Source organism: Pelobates fuscus, chromosome 7 (genome assembly GCF_036172605.1).
Source record: "Pelobates fuscus isolate aPelFus1 chromosome 7, aPelFus1.pri, whole genome shotgun sequence".
NCBI lineage: Eukaryota > Metazoa > Chordata > Amphibia > Anura > Pelobatidae > Pelobates > Pelobates fuscus.
The window spans coordinates 103582510-103602314 of record NC_086323.1 but is presented as its reverse complement, the minus strand read 5'-3'; positions in this window follow the sequence as shown (position 1 = coordinate 103602314).

The window sequence follows — 19805 nt, the reverse complement described above, 5'->3', positions numbered from 1 at the left end:
TTTATATTTGGTGTTCGCTCTGTAGCTGTCAGACATTCTCATTGGCCCCAGACTGACAGATTAGCAGTGTGCTACAGCCATTTAGAGGCTTTTTCTGCAGTGCTCTGTGAGCAATGTTAAAACGCTGCTCACATCATGGAGTCTTAAGTACCAATATATGTCAACTAGGGCCACATTTACTGACTGAGCTGACCCAAGAGCCTTATGCAGCACTCAAAATGAGCGCTGCACACACACATTTAAGTCCTTTGAGAACACTGTGGCTGAGCTTTGCGAGTTGCCCAATCACAATTTTCAGCATTACAGGCATATTCCCCATCACTGTTTTAATTAGGAAACCCATCTGCTGATATTAAGACAGATATTAGCAGGCTTCATGTTAGGTGTAGGGTTAGTGTTGGGGTAATGTAAGGGTTAATGTTGTTTTAGTGTTTGAGATAGTGTAGGGTTAGGGGTAGCGCTAATTACCACATTAATTTATACCCTAGAGATTGCATTTAACTCATGTTCAGTCTATCGCCAAATCCTGCCGCTTCCATCTCAAACATTGTGCGCATTCGACCCTACTTAACTCCAGATGTGACTACGGTGCTGGTCCATTCTACTGTCTTTTCTTGCCTTGACTACTGTAATCCGCATGTCAGTGGTCTTACCTCCTCCCAACTTGCCCCATTGCAGTCTATAATGAATGCGGCGGCGCGGCTCATCTTCCTGTCTGCCCACACCTCCCACGCCTCACCCTTCTGTCAATCGCTACATTGGCTTCCTGTAAGATATAGGGCTCAATTTAAAATTCTGGTTCTTGCTTTCAAATCTCTACATAATGTTACTCCCACCTATCTATCCTCCCTAATACACAAGTATGTCCCGTCTAGGCCCTTATGCTCTGCTGAAGACTTAACGTCTATCTTCCCGCCTTCAAGACTTCTCTCGTATAAAACCCAATATATAATGTGTGGGGGGCACTTAAAAAGAAACCCTTAAATTGTGGTTGAACTAACACAAAGTGCAAATTCTAGGTTCTGTTTTGGTTCCAACCTTGAACAATTACCTCCTTATGAGGTTAATACTATAGCTTCTATTTTTGTTAGTTTACTTTTACTCAGAGAGAGAACAACACTGTGCTTACAATACAAATAGACATTAACTATAAAAAAGGAAAATCATTGTCAGGGTGGACATACCGTCTAGTTGTAACAGTCTGGTACACAGGAAAACATTAAATTGTCAATTTTCTAGTTAAAATGTAAATTGAGGGGGCGGAGCTTGACCATCGAGCTAAACGGACGCCATTCCGACAGGCTCCTCTGTCAACTGGCACAATCTGCAGAAAATCTCACTACCCTCAGCCAATCCAGCTTCCACCAGCCTCCAGCTGGACTCCCTACCTCCTCCCGAGGCGATAGATGCCCTTCTTCGCGGCTTCCACCCAGCCGAAGCGGAGGCGGAAAATCGGGGCCTACCCCACGCTGACACTCCCAGACCTGGAGAAAATACTCAGTGGCTACGAAGCGTGACAAGCGTGGGACGAAGCCTCCTCCCAGAGATCAGACCAATCTGCACGGACACCAGCCATGGGCCGCCGTTCACAGCGACCACAAGCCGCAGAACAAAGCTGGGACATAGGGGCCATGCTTCAAAGGCCCGCTCCGACTAAAACTACTCCCGCGGACATACCGCGCTCGGCGACTCACTACCATCACACGGAACAACCGGAGACGGTAACAACCCTGGAATCCCAAATAGAGCACCAACCCCAACTCGAACCTCCAGCAGACATGACCTCAACGTCCAGGCACGATCTGAAAATCTTATTGTCGGACTTCCACAAAATCCTGGCGGCAGAATTGGCCCCCATCAAAAAAGACATCACAGCACCACAAGCAGGGTGCACGCAACCGAAAAACACATTACGGACATACAGTCCCACCTAGCTGAGCTCCAAGATTCGGTGCAACACCTTCGGGCACAACAAAGAGCCATAATGGCACAACAGACGACCATGGAGGAACGCCACCGGCGCACAAATATAAAAATAAGAGGCATCCCGACAGCCATCTTGCCAGACGATTTGCCGCACTACACAAGATGCCTACTGGCCACTATTTTACCCCATGCCACGGTCAAGAAGATGGTCACCGAGGAGATATACTGCCTACCTACATCCTCAAAGGTGCGCTCAAACACACCCAGAGATGTGATACTCAGGTGCCCAACTGTCCACGACAAGATACAGGTCATGTCTGCATTATGCATTAAAAGGTAAAACGCCTCTGACATTTGAGGGCGCTAGCCTGACATTCTTCCAGGATATTACGAAATCTACTCTCATGTGGCGCAAATCCTTCAGCTCCCTCACTAACGGACTAAGGGCGGCAGGCATAACCTATAGATGGGGGGCAAATGGATCCCTGGTGATACATCAAAACGGAACCCAACACACACTCGCCTCAATGGAGGAGGCACCCACACTCTTAGACCATGGGACTGGTCCTCCCGACCACCAACACATCCTCGAGACCCTCTACTACCAATTGGGACCCAGAGCACACCACGCCATTTGTCCCGTGGAACAGAAGCCCTCGGTCCCTGGAACCAAGACAGCCTCAGGGGACTGGCTGACAATGAGGCGCGGAAGGGACACCTCCCCAACACCTATCTTTGCCTAAAGACTGCAATGTTATTTTAATCACATATGTTTTTCTTTCCTCCTCAATATCTCTGTTAACCTAGCTTATATAACACCTGAGGTTATTATATTTTAATGTTTCTGTTGCTGCAATTTCCCTACTTGGAGACTATCTCATAACTAACCCACGACAAACCTAATCCTGACATGGACCGTACCTGTCTGACACTACATGCTCAATAGGACCCATTCCTGCATGACATAATGCTGGCCACACCTATGAGGCCTACAAACCCAGGGCAGGGTCGTACAGCTAACATGTAATAGAGCGACTAATACACTCTTACCACAACCCCCCCCCCCCGCAACTCCCTTGGTTAGGAGTTTCTTTCACCTGAGGCATAGAATACAATCACGGTATGAAGCTGCGATCGAACATCCGCATACTTCAGAAGTCACTTATCTGTGCACTCCCACCTCTATGCCCACGAGACACTCTCCCGACACATATAATTACACCCAAGTGTGCCATAACCTTGGAGGCGCCACCTACTCCATAACCACATAGCACACGGAACAAGGAAACCAGGACCGACTACGAGAACCACACTTACGATTAATAAATGTTACATAGGACAGGACCTAGATCCAAGTTTTAAACATGTTTAAAAATATTATATAAATGGTGCAGACACGCCAAACGATAGTTATAAAATGTTGATGCTATATACAGGAACCTCTAACATGCAATGTACTGTTCTATTGTCTGGCTCACGCAATGCACCGCAAAAATAAAGAATAAAAAAAAAAACGTAAATTGAAACATTCAAAAGTAGGCCTGCTCTTGTGTTTAATTAAAGCTTCGTATGAGATCGACAGTCATATAAAATATTTATTTTTTTGGACTGATAGTGGATTATAGTGTCTTTAGTTATCTTTTAGGACCACTAGACATTAGGTGTTTTTAGTTTATTTTATTTATTAGTTTTCCATAAGGGTTTTTTTTGTGTCAAAGGTAACACAAGATTACAGAAATCATAAAAGGCAAGACTTAAAAAGCAACAATTTAGCAGTACATTAACAATTGGCATCAGCAAGTATTTATCAAATAGAAAGTATATTATGCCCAACAAAAATTTTGATGGAAACTAAAAAGAATAAAACTGCAAGTAAGTTCAAGATGTCACATAAACCAAAGTTACATTGGGAACAGATTCTACTGCTAATAACCGGTCCTTTTTTAAAGTTTCAGGAGACTGACAAAGTACCGACAACATGAGCATGTGTAGCTTACCCTTATGGTATCCATCAGATGGTGAGCATAAGATGTAGGGTAGGGGTACGCAACGTCCGGCATACCAGATGCTGTGGACTACATCTCACATAATGCTCTTACAGTCATAAAGCTGGCAAAGCATCAGGGAAGATATAGTCTGCAACATCTGGAGTGTTGAAGGTTGCCTACACCTGATGTAGGGCATAAACATTTGTGTAGTCAAGTAATGTTTCACAGTAATCAAAAAATAAAAGGTTAAGTGTATTATGACAGCAGTAAAGCATACAATAAGCCTATTACAGCAGAATAGGTCACTAAATGAATAACATCAGTTGTGTGAGGGGCAAATAAGGCCGTAAAGGATATAAAAAAAAGGGGGGGGAATAAGTCGGTTGTGGTGTGCCGGAACCGACGTCGTGGTAGGGCCTGTAATAAAAGAGGGCCCACCCATGAGGTGTAATGAAAAGAATAAATAAAGGGAGTGGAGGGTGGGGACATGTGAATCGCCGAAAAACGAACGGGACTGAGGAAGATGAGGAGGAGGTTTAAGAAGGTAACATGCCCCTCCCACAACTGCAGGCCCAGCCTTCACATTTGTGTGAGGGGCAAATAAGGGCGTAAAGGATATAAAAAAAGGGGGGGGGGGGAATAAGTCGGTTGTGGTGTGCCGGAACCGACGTCGTGGTAGGGCCTGTAATAAAAGAGGGCAAAAAGGAAACCTGTATAAAAGCAATCAACAACCAAAAAAATCTATCTGTATGGAGGCGGCTGAGTTGTGAAAATTAGGTGCCCGGCGCTTATAATGGACCGTCTAACTAGTGCAAGGGGAAGTAAGGAATAAAACATGTATGACCATCTATCGCAGTCTAAGTGTGGGGGAGAGAAGGTAATCAATAGACCGCATGAATAGGTGAGAACCTGTAAAGCGTCTTGACAACTAGACTACCTAGTTACCTGGCTGACGAGGACTAGGGTCCCCCAATTCCGGCCTACCTCACATCTGTGATTAAACGGTTGATCCAAAAGAAGGCGAAAAACCCAGTTTGATGCGCTTCCAATTTGCAACAAGCTAGGGAAAAAATTCCTTCTTGACCCCAGTATGGCGGTCGGATTATCCTTGGATCAAGCAGATATCACCCTACATAGAAAGGTTGATGCCCGGTTCGTGATGACAAGCATGATTAGGACTGATTGTGATCGAAATACTAGGATGTTGATGGGATATCTGTAAATTGAAAATTCCTGGAACCTGAAATGCCTTGAGTATGGGAAAATGCTGGTATGAGGAGATGAAACTGCGTGTGAATGAAACTTGAAACAACATGTGAAGTTGTAGACTGGATAAGTAGAGTGGAAGTAAGTAAGAGGTGGCAAAAAAAGCGAAAATCGAATACAGACAACATAATCGACAGAGACAGTAACAGTATGTGTGGGAAAGGAGCCTCAAGGGGAAGACCGGACCTAACACGAGCACCGTGAGTGCTAGAAAAAAGAGAGAGAGCCAGACGTGAAACGATGACGACCCCGAGCTACCGAGGCTAGCAGCCCGCGATCATGCCCCGAAAAACGCCGGGAAAGGTATCGGCTACAGGAGAGGCCATAGGCAGGGCCACTTTGAAAGAGTAGGAAGAGGCACAGGACCGATTGCACGAAAAAGATACTAATAACAGCCCACAAGCGACCCAATGTGCGCAAGAGTGTGAAAAGTGCGTGTGCTGGATCACTAGCTAATGCCAAAAGGCGAAACAATTAAGACTAGGTTTGGTGACAGGTGAGGCCCTGCTAGATGCCAAGCGGCGTGAGAGGCTTTATCTATGCGTTGGCGCGAGGGGATAACGTGGCCACTGAACGTTGTGGCGGGGTGTCGGCCTCTCGGTGACAGTTAATCATAAGATAGAATGGGAGTGACAGGTGAGGCCCTCTCTATGCCACATGCGAGGCGACTAACTATGATTTGGCCCGAGGGGCGTAGTACCTCCGAGTATGAGGATGGGTGTTGGCCTCGCGGGACCACTAACCTAAGGCGAAGAAGCCAGGGGGAATTACCACTAGTGGACACCTAGGACCCTGACAGCCAGCCACAGCTAACTAAGAGGGGAGGGTAGGGAGTGAGAGAAGGAACGTACCTGAGGAAACGTGAATCGAAAGGTGGGGGTGTACAAGGAAGTACCGTAGGGCCGACCATAACTGGAGTGCAGAGTGAGCACGTCAGAGTCCAGGTGGGCGTCCGTAAGGTGGAAAAAGGAAATGAATGTGCACTGTATATGAGCCCAAATGTGTGCGTGTGCGTGTGTGCTGGCTCACTAGCTAATGCCAAAAGGCAAAACAATTAAGACTAGGTTTGGTGACAGGTGAGGCCCTGCTAGATGCCAAGCGGCGTGAGAGGCTCTATCTATGCGTTGGCGCGAGGGGATAACGTGGCCACTGAACGTTGTGGTGGGGTGTTGGCCTCTCGGTGACATTTAATCATAAGATAGAATGGGAGTGACAGGTGAGGCCCTCTCTATGCCACATGCGAGGCGACTAACTATGATTTGGCCCGAGGGGCGTAGTACCTCCAAGTATGAGGATGGGTGTTGGCCTCGCGGGACCACTAGCCTAAGGCGAAGAAGCCGGGGGGGGGGGGGGGGAATTACCAACTAGTGGACGCCTAGGACCCTGACAGCCAGCCACAGCTAACTAAGAGGGGAGGGAAAGTAGTGTGAGAGGATAGATTGTTGAATGTGCATAGGAGACGAGAGAGTGTGATACCGGAGAAACTGACGGAAGCCAAGCACAGAGAGATGGACACAGGTTTCTTCAGGAAGGAAGAGATTCTTTATTGGATCACCGATCGGGACTCAGAGGGACTAATGTCACCAAAATACAGCAAGTTCTGAGCCCCGGACAATAGTGCAGGCTCCTTATATAGGTACATAACTCCTCCCATATTAAGCTCCACCCGCACATTCTCTTGACCAATCAATACAAATAAGAATTAACTTCCTGCTTGACCGCATGGCCTGTCCAGCACAATGGAGGAGGGGAATACTACATCCTGTATTCTTGCACATGCTCCGTACACTACTGATCGTATCTTGCCTCGTGCAACCAACTGATCGATACGTCAGCATATGCACGTACACATGCCACGTGGTAATCTCGGCCTACTAAATTTATTTTTACCGAGATTCCACCACAAGTGAGACAAGGAAATACCGCAGGGCCACCGTAACCGAAAGCAGAGCAAGCACGACAGTGTCCAGGCGGACGGTTGAAAAGGAGCGAACCCGGCAGTAGGGAACAGAAACAGAGTTGGGGTAAGCCCCACGGGGGTCACGAGACCCGGTGCGAGTGGCAACTGCTAACTAAGAGGGGAGAGGGACGAGTGAGAGGGGACATACAGTGTGAGTGAAAAAGGGGTACGAGGAAGAACCGTGGGTCGACCGTAACTAGAGGGGCAGAGTGAACCCATCAGAGTCCAGGTGAAACAGGCCGTAGGCATTTTAATGGCGAATAATTGGTGCGCTTCGTGTCATAGAGAAAAAAAAAACAATGTGAAATATATAAGAGGAAGCATTATAAAGAGGTCATAACCCTTACACAAGTTAACTTAAAATAGCAAAACCATATAAATGGTGGCACCCTATATGAAGCACGAGAAAATCTATTAAAGAAAAGGAGCTCAACTCCCCCTGACTGGTATAATAATTAAGCAGGTGAGAATAGGTGAAAAGTGTCGAAATCTGAGCTTTGGAGGGGGGAGGGGGGTGGGGGGGACATATGTTAAGAAGGTAACAGACGTTCAATAATTAACAACAGGCCCGGACTGGCCATCGGGCAAATGCCCGGTGGGCCGCGATGGCCACGGGCCGGGGAGATCCAGCCGGTCTATGCAGGGCCGGCGCTATCCGAGCGCCGGCCCCGCTGTGTTGCATTAAGGGCCGGTGGGGAGATCAAAGATCTCCCTCACCGGCCCACATGCAATCAAACGCGGCCGCCGGCGGGGGAGAGAGGGAGGGAGCCAGCCTGCCTGGAGGAGGACCCGGCGGAGCTCTAACTTGCAGCTCCGCCGGGTTTCTCTCGCGAGATCCGGTCCGTTGCCATGGCAACCGGCCCGGTCTCGCGAGAGTGAACTCTAGCCCCAAAGGGCTAGAGTTCACTTACCACGAGGACCACCAGGGATGGATGTCAGCAGCCCCCCTCCCCTCCAGGCTATAGGTAAGAAATTAAGAGGAGGGGGGGGGGTATAATGTCTATTTAAAAAAAAAAAAAAGAAAAGTATTATTAAAAAAAAACACATTAATATTGGCATTTACCTGCCTCCCCTTACTACTGGAGGGGTTAAAATATATGTTTATTATTATCATTGTATGAGGGTGATGTGTGTTAGGGTATTATTTAGGGTACACCACCCTCATACAGCATCCTAACACACATCACTCTCATACATCACCATCATACAGCATCCTAACACACACCACCCTCATACAGCATCCTAACACACATCACCCTCATACATCACCCTAACACACATCACCCTCATACATCACCCTCATACATCACCCTCATACATCACCCTCATACATCACCCTCATACATCACCCTAACACACACCACCCTCATACAGCATCCTAGCACACATCACCCTCATACATCACCCTAACACACATCACGCTCATACAGCATCCTAACACACATCACCCTCATACAGCATCCTAACACACATCACCCTCATACATCACCCTAACACACTTCACCCTCATACAGCACCCTAACACACATCACCCTCATACAGCACCCTAACACACATCACCCTCATACAGCACCCTAACACACATCACCCTCATACAGCACCCTAACACACACACAGCGCCCTCACAAATCACGCTAACACACACAGCGCCCTAACACACACAGCGCCCTAACACACTCAGCGCCCTAACACACTCAGCGCCCTAACACACTCAGCGCCCTAACACACTCAGCGCCCTAACACACTCAGCGCCCTAACACACTCAGCGCCCTAACACACTCAGCGCCCTAACACACTCAGCGCCCTAACACACTCAGCGCCCTAACACACTCAGCGCCCTAACACACTCAGCGCCCTAACACACTCAGCGCCCTAACACACTCAGCACCCTAACACACACACACCACCCTAACACACACACACCACCCTAACACAGCGCTCCAACACACAGCACCCTCACTCACACACACAGAACCTTCACACAGCACCCTAAAACAGACACACACACATCACCCTCGCACAGCACCCTAGCACACACACACACACACACATCACCCTCACACAGCATCCTAGCACACACACACACACACACTGCACACCTCACACACACAGCAGCCCCCAAACACGCTGCACCACTCACACACACACACAATACTACACACCAAACATATATGTATATATACTACAGAACCCCTCACACACATACTGCACCCCTAAACACATTAAATTCCAGCCAAACAATAGATTCCTACCCAACTCTGGATATCTACAGATATACACACACTAAATCTCTATATACACTCTGAATCCTCTATACACGCACACACACACTCACTAGATCTCCTATACACACTCCTGAGTCCTTCAAACACACACTAGATCCCCTACACACAGACGCTGCACCACCTACACACACACTCTGGATCCCCTATGCACACACTAGATTCCATGTAAGCAAACACATAGCGTCTCCATAAATGGGATACAGTGAGTATCCCAATTATGGAAACCCCTGAGACAAGTTTCAAGCAAACAATGCAAGCATGTTATTAAATTTGCTTGCACTGTGCAGAACAAATACAGGGCCTTTTTCTCATGCCCTGGAAGAGCATTGAACCAACATGCTCACTTTGAGATGGGGCGTGCTTGTCATTGGGGATGACAAAACACACCCTATCTGGCCCCGCCCCCTTTTCAGTGGGCCGCTGTGAATAAAAAATGCCCGGGCTGAATTTTTTTCCCAGTCCGGCCCTGATTAACAAAAAAAAAAAACTTCAAGACCCCTGCAATCCAGAGGGCTGACGGACAAAGGGGGCCATTTGTCTGAAATAAAATGTATTCCTCTTAATCCATGTTTTTTTATTTGTCTCTTTGTGATGTGAGTGTTTTGGAGCAACAGGAAGTTCAAGTGTTTCACTTGAAGAGGAACTGACACAATGTGGGTATGCCACAATGTGGGTTTAATATGAATGTATACTATACACCAGTCAGTCAAGGAACGTCTGACAACCATTGTAAATATTGGGGATTGTATGATTCCCTATGCATAGCACAGGGAGTACGCATGCACACATGTATGGTGTAGCGGAGAGCCGATCTTGCACAGCTATTCTCCACTAGAGATTCCAGTGAGGCTCAGGAACAAGGTGATGTTAAGTCCATAGGCAAGGTTTCCAGCAGGTAAAGTAATACAGCAGTATCCCCATCGCAATCCCAATAACTGGACGACACACAGTTTCAGGAGTAGACTGACAAGCTTTATTCCACAGTTCCTTATAAAGCCCTCTCCCATGCAAGGGAGGAGGTTCTAACACTTAAGACATTATCCAATCTCTAAGTAGTAACCTCCCCCAGATCTCCTCCCCTCCTCTAGCATCATAATCCCCTTATTGTGTACACAGTTTTCCCCGAGTTTTGGATGTACCCTAAATACTTGGGGTACATCCACAAATCCAACATCCCCAGATAGCTCTATTCTGGGGGACCAACATACTTAAAAATTAGCCCATTCGGATGAATGGTTCGTGAGATATGGGGTTCCAAAGATTTGACCGACCGCATGGGTAAAGTATCCGAAAACAGTTCCATGCATTTTGGCCCTGCGGTCGGTCACAAACAAGGGAATGAAAACAGGCGAATTGCCTGTGTTATAGAGCCTGGAGAGGGTTTGAATGAATTCCCTTGTTTATGGGGCTCTTTCTACCGAACGGCGGGTCATTCGGTAGTTTCCATACGAATTTCTGGAAGTATGGAGGTCTCAGCGGTGTTTGCCTAGTCAAGTGTCCGATTTTAGTTCCAGACACTCGACGGCAAAACACCGCTGTTCGGTAGTTTAAGATGGCCGCCGCCACGTGTTTGTTTCCCGAATGGCGGCCACCCAGAGGACAAAGACCACACTGCACTGATTGCCAATTACCTGTTTGCAACATTGTTGCAAACGGTAATTGGAGGCACACTCATTCCTGGGTGGTCTGGTTGTTCGGTAGTTTCATTCCCTTGTTTTATTTGAATGATTCTACCGAACAACTAGAGGAATACAATTCTTTACATACATTTAACTGTCATTATACCCGGATACCATGCTTTCTATACATGTACATACACATTAAACCAGCCATATGACCAAATACACTTATTCTCATACATGTCGTGGGACAGCCCGGTACCAATCCGCTACACTGCTCCCCCTTGCCCACAAGCCGGCATACACAGTCTGATCCAACACGGATCGGCTTGGGGATGTCCGGGGGCTCACGGATCATTTCTCTAAGTCAGTTTGTCTTGACAACCCGTCAGCATTTCCATTCTGCTTACCCGGCCGGTACTGGATATTTTTTTTTTTTTTTTTTAAATTCTTTATTTGTAAACAAGGTGAGGTAACCACAGGCACGTGGAAGCAGTATAAAGAGATACATAGTGCAGTAACATTGTCCCACATACATAAAACCATTAGTCCATGAACATGCAGTTGGATTGAAAACATTACGTTTGAGGAAAGCAAAAATAATAATCAGTCCACAGTTTTCATAGCTCGTGAGAGTTCCATTGTTATAGATGCAAGAACATGTGTGGAGTTACACCTTGTTGTTTTTTATTTTAGTAATATAAGAAAATAACAGTCCTCCTCTGTACACCGCTCAGGTCCACATACATCCTTAGCGTGTTAGAGCAGTAGGCCTCGGTTTTCCGTCTAAAAAGCCACAGAATCCCAGTTTTATATACAAGGCTAGTTGGTTTACATGGGATCTTTGACCTCGTATCATTTATGGGTGTCGCCTTAGGCATTGGATCGGCACGTATGCGATACAGTGTCTGAAGCCTTCAGTGGGCGGTGTCGCTTTGATAGCGGACCGAGCGATGATAAGGCTTGGTGTACATAGAGTCGGACGAAGAAAGGATAATGAAGATGGGGTGAAGGAACTTAGTGAGAAGAGGGGGAGGGTGTGGGGAAGGAAAGGAGGGAGGGGAGGGTGGAAGGAGTAGGTTCAATCTGTATTAGCGTGTTACAATTATAGGAAAGTTTCATGGATTAAATTTAAACTGTAAGGCGTTGGGCTCTGGTGGAAATCAGGGTGCTGCAAGCATCCTCTCTAAGCCATAACCGGTCCCGACCAGGACGAAGTCTCGGGCGGGGTTCCGGGGTAAATCCCCTTTCCTCTCCCCTAGTCTCCGATTCCGCTGTTCATCCACGGGGCCCAGACCCTATCAAACTTTTTAGTAGTGCCTCTAACTAGCGCCGTCAGCTTATCCATAAGGAAAGCGTCCTTGATCTTTCGCACGACTACGTCGACAGGGGGGGTATCGGGTTGGAGCCACACTTGGGCCAGGGCTCTTCTGGCAGCTAAGTTCACTTTGTGCAACAGGTTTTGTTCCGCTCTGGGCCAGTCATCAAGAGGTCTGGCCAGGAGGAATACCCATGGGTCCAACTTAAGCTCTCTATCAAAAATATCCTTCAAAAGTCCTACCACCCGTTTCCAGAAGTTCTGTGCTGCAGGGCATTCCCACCACATATGTATGTAGGATCCCTTCTGGCCACAGCCTCTCCAGCACAGATCCGTGGGTGTTTTGCGCATTTTATATAACTTCACCGGGGTGGTATACCACCGAAAGAGGGTCTTATATGCCTGTTCCTGCATGGAGACACATACCGACGAAGAGGCTGCTGCCTCCCAGATCTCCTGCCAGTCGACGCCTTCCAATTCCTCCCCCAAGTCCGCTTCCCACTGAGAGATATATGTGAGGTCGCCCCATTCCGTCGTGTGTGTACTCAGGTGTGTGTACAGAATGGAGATGAGGCTCCTGGGAAACCGTTCTTTGAGGCACATGGACTCGAAGAAGGTTGGCCGGCTCAGTGCACTAGCTTTAATCATAGGGGCCTGGGCGAAGTCTCTCACCTGGATGTAGCGAAAGAAGTCGGCGGGGCGTAGGGTAGCCCTAGTCTTAAGTTCGTCGAATGTAACAACAGATCCGCCTTCATAGAGGTGGCAGAGGCGCTGTACCCCTGTGCCTTCAATACCCCTAAAATCTCTAGCGTTTAGTCCCGGCGGAAATGCAGTATTTCTCAAAAAGGGAGTTAGGGGGGAAAGTCGGGGTGACAAACCATATTTGGTTGATGAGGCATCCCAAAGTCTCAGAGAGTTCGCAATAGCTGGGCATGCGATGTGTGTCGATGGTCTATGGTCCCTTGGGACCCACATCAGAAATTGAGGCAAGTCTGGTCCCGTGAGGGACGATTCCAAGTCCACCCACCGCCGTTCCCCAGGAGGGGAATGCCATAAGGCTAGTTGTGTAAGTTGCGCTGCCTGGTAATAGAAGTACAAATTAGGGAGGCCCAGGCCTCCTCTCGTCTTCGCTCGATAAAGAACGTTCCGAGAGGTCCTGGGTCTCCTGTTCTGCCAGATGAATTTCCCTATTGCCTGCTGGAGTGTGCCCAGGTCTGATTTGGTTACTTTAACTGGGAGGGCCTGGAACAAGAACAGAATCCTAGGGAGAATGTTCATCTTCACCGAGTGGATTCTACCGATCCATGAGATCGGTTTATCCAGCCATTTCTCCATATCCGTCATTAACGTACGGATCAGAGGCGTATAGTTTTGTGTGAATAGTCGAACAGGGTCTGCCGTTAACCACACCCCCAAATATTTTACATGATCCCTAGCTAAGCGAATCTGGTATGTGTCGCCTATGGAGGTTATGACAGGGTCAGGCATGCAAATCGGTAATGCGCAGGATTTGTGCATATTCACTTTGTATCCTGCCAATCTACTATAGTCAGCCAGGACACCCGTTAACGCCCTCATAGACGGAAGTGGGTCGGCCAGGGTCAGTAAGATGTCGTCGGCGAAGCCCGACACAACGTACTGATGGCCCCCTACCGAAATCCCATGGATGTCCGGGTTGTCTCGTATTGACTGCAGAAGGGGTTCTAGGGAGAGGATAAACAGCAGGGGAGACAAAGGGTAGGATAACCCCCACCGACGAGGCGGGGGGGGGGGGGGGGGGGATGAACAGCTAAAAATGCACCCCGGAGCAGTATGGGCGGTCCCGAGGGCAAGGAGCGCACGGTGGGGGGGGGGGGGAGTGGGGGGGGGGGGGGGGCAAATAAGACCCGGAATTGCCCGTGGGTCAGAATCAGGGCGGAGCCCGTAGGAAAATATAACGCAAAACAACATGAGGCAGCGAGCCTGGGGCGTCTATCCGCCTAAGGAGAGGGGCACAAAAAGTACAGTTATTTATCCCACCCGTCACCCCAAGGGGGTATCGCCTCCCTCGTATTAAAACTAGGGGGGGGGGAGCAGATTTAATAGGGTGCATTGCATAAAACGGGGGAGGTGAGAGGGGGTCATTGGTCGCTATGGCCGAGTTGCCATATAGGCCTAATAATTAGAGGCGGAGAGATACCCCCTACACGTCCCAGCTCGAACCCCCCGAGCTCCGTAAACCTGCTATACACGATTGGGAAAAGCCGACATGATTATCGTTTAGCGTACAAATAGCCATACAAAGTCGAACACCACCATCTCCCTCCTCCCCCACCCCCCGAGTGAAAATCAAGGCGACCCGGGAATAAAGCATCAGAGCAAAACATAGTAAATAACGATCATTAAAAATAAAGAGTACGCCCACGGCCGCCGTGAGATTGTGATAGTCAATCAAAAAGGGCCGTTCGCCATCATTCCTTTGAACGCTCCCTATCCCGGGGCCACAGAGGTGTAGAGAGAGTAAGGGCCGGGTGAGGAGGGACGATATGGGGGTGCAATAACGAACATAAGGGGGTGGGAGAAATCCCTAGCCCACCCCAATACTAGTGCCCCCCCCCCCCCGATGGAAGGAAAATAAACATTCCTGGGCAATTGTATAAGGGGCCCCCGGGTCCCGGGTGAAAAAACAAAAGTGGGGAGGATGAGGGATTCCCGCAATCCCCCTCCCAAACAATGAGGGCCCACCCGGATAAGCTCACCGCTCTGGGCCACCGGCCGCTCACCCAACGCCAAGTTAAAGGATCCGAAATCATTCGCCTGCTGTGTACCACTCCCGGGGTAGGGCAGGGAGGACCTCCGCCGAAGACCTCGGAACCGCGAAACCCTCTGGTATACGAATCCCGAGCTCCGATAAGAACGCAGCCGGATCGCCGTCAGCATGGAGGACTTTCGTGCGGCCATTTTTGAAGGCCAATAATCGAAAAGGGTGACCCCATGCATATTTAATAGATTCCATTTGTAGAATTTCCGTAACAGGACGCCAGTCTCGTCGTTTCTTCAAGGTAGCAGGGGTTAAGTCCTGATACAATGCAAGGTCTGTCCCGTTATATGTTATTGGGCCGTCTCTGCCACGTTTCATCAATGCTTCCTTTGTCTGGAAGGACAGAAACTTAATGATTACGTCTCTCGGTCTCTTCTCATCCGCCCTCCTGGCACGGAGCGCCCGGTGAGCCCGCTCGATGTGCCATAGGTGTTCCGGCACATCGGGGAGAAGCGGTCTAAAGATCTTCAAGACCACTTCCACCAGGGACCCCTCTCCCTCCTGTTCCGGGAGGCCACGGAGGCGGATATTATTCCGCCGCGACCTGTTGCCAAGGTCATCTATCGCCGCTGCGGCCATCTGCAGTTGGGACGTTAAGGAGTTTATTTGTGCAGCTGACTCGTTGTGGGCCTGTACTGTAGACTCCATCCTTTGTTCGAGAGCCGCCGTCCTCGTACCCAGGGCTTGGATTTCGGCCTTCACTTCCGTCGTAGTGCGGACAATTTCTGTGGCCAGGTATGTGCGTACCTCCGATAGTTTGGCCAATATTTGGCTGGCCTCCGAGTCCAAAGCCCCCGCAGCAGCTCCGCTGCCGGGGCTCGCAGGAGAGGTGGGTGTCCCCGGGCCTTCCCGACCGCCATCTTGGGTGGATAGCCTCGCGGCTCGTGAGGCCGCAAACATATCGGGGACCGAGGTCACCGATTCCGAGGGTTTTTTCACCGGTTTTCTTTGATTCCGTTTTTCCATCCCGGTCCCCCTTACTGGTGAGTCGGAGAGTATGTCGAAAAATATCGATTTTCAGCCTTTGTTAGCCGTTGGCACTGTGGTTACAGCGGAGCTCTAGCCAGACACGTCCAGCTCGCTCGGCTGCAAACCACGCCCCATCTGGTACTGGATATTAAAGTCAAAAGGCTGTAGCGCCAAACTCCAGCGCAGCAGCCTGGCGTTGTCTCCAGCCACCCGGTTCAGCCAGACTAACGGGTTGTGATCCGTGAGCAAGGAAAAGGGCTGTCCATATAAATAGGGTTGTAGCTTCTTTAGGGCCCAAACCACAGCCAGGCATTCCTTTTCGATGGCGGCGTAGCTTACTTCTCGAGGTAACAGTTTGCGACTGATGTAAGCCACTGGATGTTCCCCGCCATCGGCCCCGACTTGACTCAGTACTGCCCCCAATCCAAACATAGAAGCGTCTGTGTGAACAAGAAAACGTTTAGTTGGATTGGGAGCTGCCAAGACAGGGGCATTTATCAGTGCATTTTTCAATTGTTGGAATGCCTGCTCACACTCCGGGGTCCAGTTTACTTGGCGGGGAAGGTTCTTACGGGTCAGGTCAGTGAGGGGTTTGGCCAGGGCGCTATAATTGGGAACAAACTTCCGGTAATACCCTGCTGTCCCTAGAAACGCTAAAACCTGGGTCTTAGTCCTAGGGGTGGGCCACTGGGCTACAGCCTCTACTTTGGCGGGTTCGGGTTTTTGTTTACCGCACCCTACTCTATGTCCCAGGTATTGTACCTCAGCCATGCCGATACTACACTTGGCCGGCTTCAAGGTCAGACCTGCTTCCCTTATCCTATCTAGTACAGCTCCGATGTGAGCTAAGTGTTCCTGCCACGTATTGCTAAAAATAGCAATATCGTCCAGGTAGGCACATGTATAGTCCTGGAATCCATCTAGGAGTCGATCCACCATCCTTTGGAAGGTGGCTGGGGCGTTTTTCATCCCAAATGGCATGACCTTAAACTGGTACAAGCCAAATGGGGTGACAAAGGCCGACTTCGGGATGGCGTCTGGGGCCAGGGGGATTTGCCAATACCCTTTACACAAGTCAATAGTGGTGAGGTATTGGCCCCTGGCCATTCTGTCCAGTAACTCGTCTATCCGGGGCATCGGATAGGCGTCAGATACAGTCTTCTCGTTCAATCTCCTATAGTCCACGCAGAAGCGGGTCGTACCGTCTCGCTTTGGTACGAGGACTACAGGAGATGCCCAAGGACTGTCTGAGGGTTCAATCACCCCCAGTTGGAGCATTTCGTCGATCTCCTTACGCATGTTTGCCCGTACCGCTTCTGGAATGCGGTATGGCGTCTGGCGCATGGGTAGTTGCCCTGGGGTCTCGACCCGGTGAGTTGCCAGAGGCGTGTATCCAGGTACATTAGAGAACGTGTCGCGTTTCTCTTCCAATAGTTGCTGTACCTCGATCCGCTCCTGTGGGCTCAGCCGATCTCCCAGCGTAACCTCCCCTAAATCTCCGGACAGCTGCCCATCCCCCAGCAAATCGGGGAGGGGTAAGCTGTCAAACTCTTCCGTGTTAGGGGCACAGATGGCGGTTACCTCCTCAGTACGCTCGTGGTAGGGCTTCAGCATGTTCACATGGAGCATGCGTCGCCCCCCAGTCCCTGTGCAGGGGCCGATAATATAGGTGGTATCGCATCTTTGCTCCACCACCTTATATGGGCCCTGCCAGGCGGCCTGTAACTTATCATGTCGGACAGGTTTTAAAATTAGTACCTTCTGCCCGACCTGAAAGCTACGGTCCCTGGCTCCCCGATCATACCATGTACGCTGGCGGGTCTGGGCCTCCTGAAGGTTTTCCCGTACCGTCTTGGTCAACGCTTCTAGGCGGTCCCGAAAGGCCAACACATATGGTAGGATGGGAGTGCCATCTGTGCTCCGGTCTCCCTCCCAATGCTCTCTAATAAGATCCAATGGGCCTCGGACCCTCCTTCCAAACAATAATTCAAACGGGGAGAACCCTGTGGATTCCTGCGGCACCTCCCGGTATGCAAATAGGAGGTGCGGCAGGAATCGTTCCCAGTCCTTGTGGGTCTCTGCGAAGGTTCGGAGCATCTGCTTCAAGGTACCATTGAATCGTTCGCAGAGCCCGTTCGTCTGGGGGTGGTAAGGGGCGCTGATAATAGGCTTAATGCCACAGATCCTCCAGAGGTGTTGGGTGAATTCTGCGGTAAACTGGGTACCCTGATCCGAGATAATCTCCCTGGGTAATCCCATCCGGGAGAATATCCGCATGAGGGCATCCGCGACCGTCTCAGCGTGGATGTTGGTCAGAGCCACTGCTTCTGGATACCTGGTGGCATAATCTACGACCGTTAAAATATACCGTTTTCCTGACGGGCTAACTTTATTGAGGGGGCCTATCAGATCCACCGCTATTCGGCTAAAAGGTTCCTCTATTATGGGTAAGGGGTGAAGTTTAGCCTTCCTGCGATCCCCCCTTTTTCCCACTCTCTGGCAGGTATCGCAAGTCGTGCAATATCTGCGTACTTCCTGGCTAATCCCTGGCCAGAAGAAACTCTGGGTTAGTCTGTACCTGGTGCGACTAACCCCTAGATGTCCGGATAGCGGAATATCATGCGCTATCCGGAGTAATTCAGCCCGGTACCGCTGTGGTACCACTAATTGTCTCCTCGCTATCGGGTCTAACCCCGTAATCTGTTTGGTTGTTTCCCTGTATAAAAGTTGTTTATCCCAGATAAACTTCTCTCCCTCCGCCCCGGGGGAACCCGTGCCAACCTTGTCCCTATACACCTGAAGCGTGGGGTCTGTTGCGACTTCAGCTACAAATTCATTAGGTGGAGCCCAGGGGACACATTCTAGAGGGGGGGTAGGGTTGCTTACCTGGACCTCCGGCAGTGTGTTGTGGTCCTGGGTGCGGGCCTGTTGTCGGGTGACTACAGGGTTGACCTCTCCTGTGGTGGGTGACTGGGGCTCAAAAGCAGAAGTGAGCCTCCCCAGATCGTTCCCCAATAAAACCTCCGCCGGTAAATGTGGCATCAACCCCACCTCCACTTCCCCTGCCCCCGCTCCCCAATGTAAATGTACCCTTGCTGTAGGTAGCCGGTACACTGCTCCCCCAGCTACCCGGACGGCAACAGTTTTGTTCAGTTTTGCCTGATCTGAAATCAGATGGCTCTGTACCAAAGTGATGGTGGCTCCCGAATCTCGTAATCCCCGGACTGCTGTACCATTCAGATATACCGTCTGTCGATGGTGCCGTAGATTATCCACATTGGCCTGGACCGGATCTGCCTCGTGCAGTACCTCCCATTGTTCCACAGTAGTAATGGGGACTGCGGAACCATATGGGGTGGTGACTAGGTCCTGGTAGTGGTGGGCTGCGGCCGCCCTGGGTGGAGGTGGGCCTGGACGAATCCAGGTGGAACGGTCCCGTAGCTGTGGGCATTCCCTTTTATAATGTCCCCACTTCTGGCAGTGATGACAGGGGCCAGCGGTGGGTTGTCGGAACCGGGGCTGTGCAGCGGGTGGTGGAGGTGGTGGTAGCGGTCTCGGTGGAGCTGGGGTGTAGTTGTTTCCCCCGAATGTTTTAAAGGTTGCTTTTGGAGCTGCAGGTTTTTGTGACCTGCGTGCATCCAGGTAGTCATCCGCTTTCCTAGCCGCCTCGGTAA